Below are 7,643 nucleotides of genomic sequence, written 5' to 3' on the forward strand. Positions count from 1 at the left end.
AGCATACTTCCAAAGTTGTGGCAAAATGGCTTAAGGACCACAAAGTCAAGGTATTGGAGTGGCCATCACAAAGCTCTGACCTGAATCCTATAGAAAATGTGTGGGCAGAACTGAAAAAGTGTGTGCAGGCAAGGAGGCCTACAAACCTGACTCAGTTACACCAGCTCTGTCAGGAAGAGTAGACCAAAATTCACCCAACTTATTGTGGGAAGCTTGTGGAAGGCTACCTGAAACGTTTGACCTAAATTAAACAATTTAAAGGCAATGCTACCAAATGTTAATTGAGTGTATGTAAACTTATAACCCACTGGGAATGTGATGAAATAAATAAAAGCTGAAATAAATCAATCTCTCTACTATTCTGACATTTCACATTCTTAAAATAAAGTGGTGATCCTAACTGACCTAAGACAAGGAATTTTTACTAGGATTAAATGTCAGGAATTGTGAAAAACTGAGTTMAAATGTATTTGGCTAAGGTGTATGTAATCTTCTGACTTCAGCTGTAAGTCATTCCATCTAACCCATAACGCGTTAGTCACTACTGCTAGTCCACTTACAGTATATAGTCAATTTAGTCAATTAGTCCATTTCCAACAATCCCTCATCTGGAACAATGATCACTCCATGTTCCAGAAAACATATCGACTTGACCAGGGAGGAGAGAAAACACATGTTTAATAATTTCACACCACCCTTGATGAGAATGAGATTGGGGCAAGAATCGACCATCCGTTCTGTTCTATGCCAAAAGGATGCTCGTCTCCATGCCAGCTCCTTTATCCTCGTCCTCAGGTGTCAAAGCAAGACACAGACTATAAACTTGTATTTAATTAATTGTACTGTATCATCCAGAAAGCTATATGTATTGATACACTTTAACTTTAGGATTCTGATGACATGGTAAAACAAAACCCCTACTATCAATGACCCATCATGGTTAGCCCAAGATACCATCTAGTGGGTTCTCTAATAACCTCCCTCTCAGAGGACACGAAAAGTTAAGCTTTCCTGGGAGGATTCCCAGCACCTCTCCAGGGTGCTGTTGAAGACACAGCGCTGCAGAGCTCCATCAACACACCATTAAATTAATTTAACATAAATGATGTAACCTACGGTAGAAAGAGTAGTTTCCTACGTGTTTTTTCTGTTTCCCATAGACTGGAGACCAAATGTTTTACAAAGACAGACACTTTTTCAATCATTAACTCATTAATGAGGAGAGAGAGTTCAGGAGAAAGAAAAGGCAAGCGGGCAGACAGCTTTCGAGTGGCTGCGGCATAAACAGAGCTGGACAGCAAATGGTGCTGACAGTAATTCATTTCAACAATTGTCTTCATTTTAATTAGACTTCACAAACAACAAGAGGGCTTTGTTGGTGCCTATTTCCTCCTATTTAAAAATAAATAAGAGGTAAGCCTGTTTGGCAGATGCAATTATGCTAGCCATAGATTTGTCGGTATAGCCAAATCCAATATTGTCACCATGGACTCCTTAAATACCGCCGTGTCTGGGAAGGGCTTGGTGTGTTCGGTTGAAACCATTTGTTAAGGAAAAGGGCAAAAGGATACCTATTCTTAGCTTTACATTTTGAAATAAACAAAAAGTATGCAGATAATATAAAAAGTTCTATAACAATGCTTAACTCTGTGATGCCTTATGCTATACACAGCAAATTGGCCAGACAAGTGTTCATTTTCTTGGTATTACATTTTTTTGTGTTAAGAGGTGTTGATTTTAAAGTTGTTTTTACACCCTCTGTGCTAATATAACTCCCAGGTGAGAGTTACTGTACAGAGGTTAAGAAGCACTGAGCAGTGTTGATTGAGCTTCCGGTTTTAACTGGACACGTATTTTTCATCTAATTGCCGATGGTGCAAGGGTGAAGAGTGAAGAGGTGACTCGGGGATGCTGGCCTTCTAGGCAGAGTTGCAAAGAAAAAGCCATATCTCAGACTGGCCAATTAAAAGAAAAGATTAAGATGGGCTAAAGAGCACAGATACTGGACAGAGGAACTCTGCCTACAAGGCCAGCATCCCGGGGTCGCCTCTCCACTGTTGACGTTGAGACTGGTGTTTTGCCGGTACTATTTAATGAAGCTGCCAGTTGAGGACTTGTGAGACATCTGTTTCTCAAACTAGACACTKTAATGTACTTGTCCTCTTGCTCAGTTGTGCACTGGGGCCTCCCACTCCTCTTCTCTATTCTGGTTAAAGCCAATTTGTACTGTTCTGTGAAGGGAGTAGTACACACCGTTGTACGAGGTCTTCAGTTTCTTGGCAGTTTCTTGCATGAAATAGCCTTCACGTCAGAACAAGAATAGACTGACGAGTTTCAGAAGAAAGTTATTTGTTTCTGGCCATTTTTAACCTGTAATTGAACCTACAAATGCTGATGCTCCAGATACTCAAGTAGTCGAAAGAAGCACAGTTTTATTGCTTCTTTAATCAGGACAACAGTTTTCAGCTGTGCTAACATAATTGCAAAAGGGTTTTCTAATGATCAATTATCCTTTTAAAATGATACACTTGGATTAGCTAACACAATGTGCCATTGGAACACAGGAGTGATGGTTGCTTATAATGGGTCTCTGTACGCCGATGTAGCTATTCCATAAAAAATCTGCCATTTCCAGCGACAATAGTCATTTACAACATTAACAGTGTCTACACTGTATTTCTGATCAATTTGATGTTATTTTAATGGACAAAAAAATTGCTTTTCTTTCAAAAACAAGGACATTTCTAAGTGACCCCAAACTTTTGAACGCTAGTGTATATTTAGCTGGTGGCCACACTTGTTATACTGGCTATGTGAATGGTCGAGATCTTTGTTTGTAGATATAGCTACATCTGCAAAGTTTAGATTTAGAAGTTTGCTAGCTATCTAACGTGGTTAGTTAGCGCTAGATTAAATAGCTATCAAGCTAAATGTTAGCAGGAACTTTGTCTCAGCTTCATTAGTTCGCTAAAATTAGCAAACTGTTCGATTTGAGGAAATGAATGAAAATCCTAAAGAATCAGACTTAGGCTTTACCGTTAGGTGATTTCAACCATGTGCGTGTTGAGTTCAAAAGGCCAACTAACATTAGTGGTGCAGCAGATGCATGGTATTAATTGGGGTGTGACCTAGTGTGATCAATTTGAGCCTTCTTTGGTGCAGCATGTAGCTAGCCAGGAAGTGACATTAACAACATGGCTAATATCTACAAATTTGTTCTTCAAAACGCATATATTTGTCTGGCCAAAAATTGTTAGATAGATAGCTATATAGCTAGCTACAACACCGACCTCAACATCTTGTAACTGAGCTCTAACATTAGCTAGCTAGGGCACGTGGCCAGACGTGATAGGGTTGTCCTCGGTCGTTTAGATTAGCATGTCTATGGTGTGTGCTTGTTGTTGATCACAGATCAGACATTGTGTTCAAGCCAGTACGTCTTGAAATGTATTGCCCAATTTCTTTCCTATAGATTTGAGTGGTTGTGGTAACTGTTCGTAGCTAGTTATATAGCAAGCTAGATAGGTTGGTTGATTGATTTCACTGGAATATTGCCTTGCCAAGCTCCAGATCCGCAGGCAGGCATACACCTTTTACATCATTAAAGTGGAATTTGGAACAAATGGTTGATCCACTGCAGGGAAGACAAAGGGGAGAGGGTATAAAGGGGCATTTTGTGTGATGTACAGCTACACCATAAAATGTTTGCAACCAAATTTAACTTCAATATGACACTGTGTGTAATTGCGTTTTGCAGGAGTGCAGTGTAACATGTTGGGTGAAGGTCCAATACCAAAAATGCAAGAGGTTCATCTCTTATGGAGATCAAGGTGAATATATGAACTGTCTGATGTGTTTTCTTTATTGAACCCTTGGGCTTGATTTGTGTCAGACCCATTCTGTTTCCCCCTAGGTGGCTTATCTCCCTGTGTTCTGATTAGTCTCTCTTTTGATGATTCCCAAACTGAGGTGGAAGAGGATGTCCTGCTGGACCTGATTGAGGCCAATCCAGACCTGTGCCTCACAATCAAAGATCTTGATGAAGGTATCTTTCTACAGTCTCACATAATGATATCAAATAACATGAATGTATAGATTGATTGCTTTGATCCATTGTTTCTGCTCAGCCTTTTCTCCTGCAGGCTGTTCGACACCTAGTTCACGCGCAGACACATTATCCCTCTCGTCAAGTGATTTAGACCTGAAATCTCCAGAAAGACCACCTGAAAAGGTCAAACACAACTTTAGGAGATGAGGCCATCGACTCCGCAGTAGCAAAAGAGGTTTAATTATAACTGATATTGGATGTTGATAATCCCATTTCTGTGTTTGCTCTTCATGGAGATTCCGACAGCATAAACCGACCCTAATTTGTTAAACCTTTCTCTTGTCTTAACAGATGATCCGAGATGCCTGACTAGTAGACCTGGTGTGCAAGACGTATTAGAAGAGTACCAGAGAACCAAAACATTGGACCACAGAACCAGGAGAGAGATGATTGCCATTTTAGTCAGCCACATGAAATAGATGCATGGGTAAGCTTCTCATTAGCCAATCTGGCCACAAACAATGGATCAAAACAATCAAACTATACATTGATTTTATTTGGCATCATTATGAGACTGTAGAAACATATTTGGCGTGTGTATGCTTTACTGTTTTTGAGCAGGAGGCTTCCAACTCGTCAACAGAGAGAACGTTAGGCACTTGGAATTGTGACCCTCTTTCCTTCGTTGAGAGATCCTTTTCCCCCCAAAGGCTATGTAAGTGCTGGTAGAGCTTGCTTGCTTTAATATTTTGACACTTGTTCTGTGGACTGAACGGGACAACAAACAGTCATAGAATCAAGTCTAAAAAGAATAACCATTTGACTACCATGTTGGTCACCTTTTCCCACATCTAAGGAACACTTCTATGATCCTGACACAGGCAAAGGATATCTGAATTATCGCCTGAAGACGGTATCAAGGAAGACTCATCAAGAAGAGTATTTCACCCCAGTCGGGAGGCCCGACCCATAGGAGGAAGACTGACCTGGACCACCAGCTTGTTGGTGATGCATGCAAGGAGGCCATATCATTCCTTGTCCACTCGGCCAATGAAAAACACATATATCAGAAGATGAAGGAGGTGGTCCAGGATCGCCAGGAGCTAGTTTATAGTCCAGACAGAAGCGCAGATGTCCTCACAGTCTTTTCCAGGTTTCTGCACATGAAAGGATCGGTGAGTGATGTAGTGTGTCTTGGAATCAGAACTACAGGCTATTTGTCTGATTGAGAACATGATTTTGTGTTGGTCATGAAGTTCAGTTGATCCACTTTGTTTTAGGTGAATCAGGACTTTTTGCCGATGTTCGACGATGAAACATCCTCTAAGCTCCTTGAAAAGTGGGACACAATATTGAAGCCGAAAGTCATCAAACTGGCAAAATCCCTGACTACGACCACCGTTTTGCGTCGCCTCCTGAAGTCTGCAGAAAAACCACCGGAGAATGACTGCGAAACCAGTAAGTGGATTCTCTCGTGGGTAGTGCAATGTTTCAAACTCAGCGATATTGTTTTTTGTGATTTGGGGTGTTTGCCTTTTTTTGCCCTCAGATTGGGACAACGATATGTCCTCCCTGCTGCTGCTTCATCTCATCCCACCACCAGCAGGAGGTAAGAGAACCAAGATTATTGCCAGTGATGCTGTGGGCAGACTAGTGCACTTTCATAAGGTAAGATGATACAGTAATTGTTGTGTAATTTATTTTTTGGGTTGTTTCTTCATTGTCTTAACATGTGGAGAGTGACTTAGAAAGACCCTTTGTGTGTTGCAGTCATGCTGCAGCATTGAAGAACATCATGATGGTCGACAGCCGTACCTCCTTGCCGTTGGAAGAAGACAGAGCCAGATTGACAACATCGTGGTGGACAAGAGGCTTGTTCCCTGCCAGGCAACTAGTAGTCTGCGTGCGTTTGATTAACTACTGTTCAAAGCCCACTTTGTCTTTAACTTGACATATGATGATGCTCTTGTCAACTTCTACAGAAGAACTTCTGCAGACATCCATCTACAACATTGATGTAGGCAAAACAAGAGACATCTGGCGTGATAGAGTTGAAGACAAAACTTCTTAACTAGATAAATGTATCTTACGGTGCTTTTGTTGTCAAGCGTTGCACAGAAACAGCCAGTCATTGATATCTAATTTGAGAATTGAGCATAGCTTCCATCCCTCCACCAAGTTTAGATTGGTCTGTGCGCCAGATGGTTGCAGACGGCAGTTTTCAACATACTCAGGTTTCAGAAAACATTTGAATAGTATTCATAAGGATATTGGTCAAGTAGTTGATGCATTAAGCTTAGAAGGGCCCTCTCATATTGATGATTCGCCAGTCAGAAGCTCCACAAATGGGTGGCGACATTGGTGTCCCACATGATAACACTCAAAGTGATTGTTTTGGGTAGAATGGACAGAGTCTTGCTCAAGATATGTGTGCCTCCATTATTGCCAAGTTGCAAGCTAGTGGTGTTGCAGATAGTGTTGTGTCAACAGTAGTGTGTGATTTAGAAGAGCTTAGTACTGGGCTACACTCCCAAAATAAACCGGATGTTCAGTCAGTTTTGCCTATGGATAACCCCTCGACATCTGCTGGAAAGGATCGTTTTTGAAAACCCATTTGCCAGTTTTAACACAGAAACCAAGAGAACAAAGTACTTCAACCAGAAATGCGGTGTTGTGGAGCCAGTAGAAGTAGTGTTGGGAGTTAGATATGATAGCAGACGAAATAAACAAACAGGCTTGAATAATCAAGTCCTCGTGAAAGACACTTTTGTATATATTCCTATACTGGGAACATTAACATTCATGTGTCGCAATTCTGAAATCTGTAAGTTATTGGAAAAGGCACCTAGGGATACATCTGTGGAAGACACTTATTAAGACTTTTGTGATGGAAGTTACTTTAAGACTCATCCCTTGTTCTCAGAACAAATAAATGCTTTTCAGATATAATTGTACTATGATGACTTTGAAACTGCCAACCCACTTGAATCCATGTGTGGTGTTCACAAGATAGGTGCCATATAGTTTGTATTCAGTGATCTGCCACCCAAGGGTGGCTCAGTTTGAGTTAAAATTGTTGTTTGAATATGTTCCTGAAAAAAAATCCAAAACGTGTCCTTCTGTCTAGAATCTACTCGTTTGACTATGGGTACTTGGAGCGCAAAAACTGTCCAACTAAAGTCAACCTAGAGAACAGTGGAAATAGCATCTATCAATAGCATAATTCTATTCAAACTCTGTGTCTTGTGAGAAATGTTCCCTTGATTTTGGGTGATGTTGTTCCACCAGGAAATGAGAACTGCAATTTTCTGCTCATCTTACTGCAAATAATCCGTTTTTTTCCCGCCATAAAACCGCCATAAAAAAAAACACTACGGTTTGCAACTGCACATGAGGACAAAGATTGTACATTTGGAGAAATGTCCTCTGGTCGGATTAAACAAAAATAGAACTGTTTGGCCATAATGACCATCGTTATGTAGCAGCAGCAGCTGAAAAGATGAGCTCCTACAAATATTGAAATTTAAATGTTTTTTTAGAGTAAAGTACATCGAAAAAAAATCAAAAGAAAACTGCAAACTGAATAGGAGACCAA

The 7,643-nt window shown here is 40.6% G+C and overlaps 1 pseudogene; it reads left to right on the forward strand.

The window, feature by feature from the left end:
- Nucleotides 1-1,485: 1,485 nt before the first annotated feature.
- Nucleotides 1,486-6,123, forward strand: LOC111976346 (uncharacterized; annotated as a pseudogene).
- The last annotated feature ends 1,520 nt before the right edge of the window (nt 6,124-7,643 follow it).

The sequence above is a fragment of the Salvelinus sp. IW2-2015 genome, linkage group LG17 (genome assembly GCF_002910315.2).
Source record: "Salvelinus sp. IW2-2015 linkage group LG17, ASM291031v2, whole genome shotgun sequence".
Lineage (NCBI taxonomy): Eukaryota > Metazoa > Chordata > Actinopteri > Salmoniformes > Salmonidae > Salvelinus > Salvelinus sp. IW2-2015.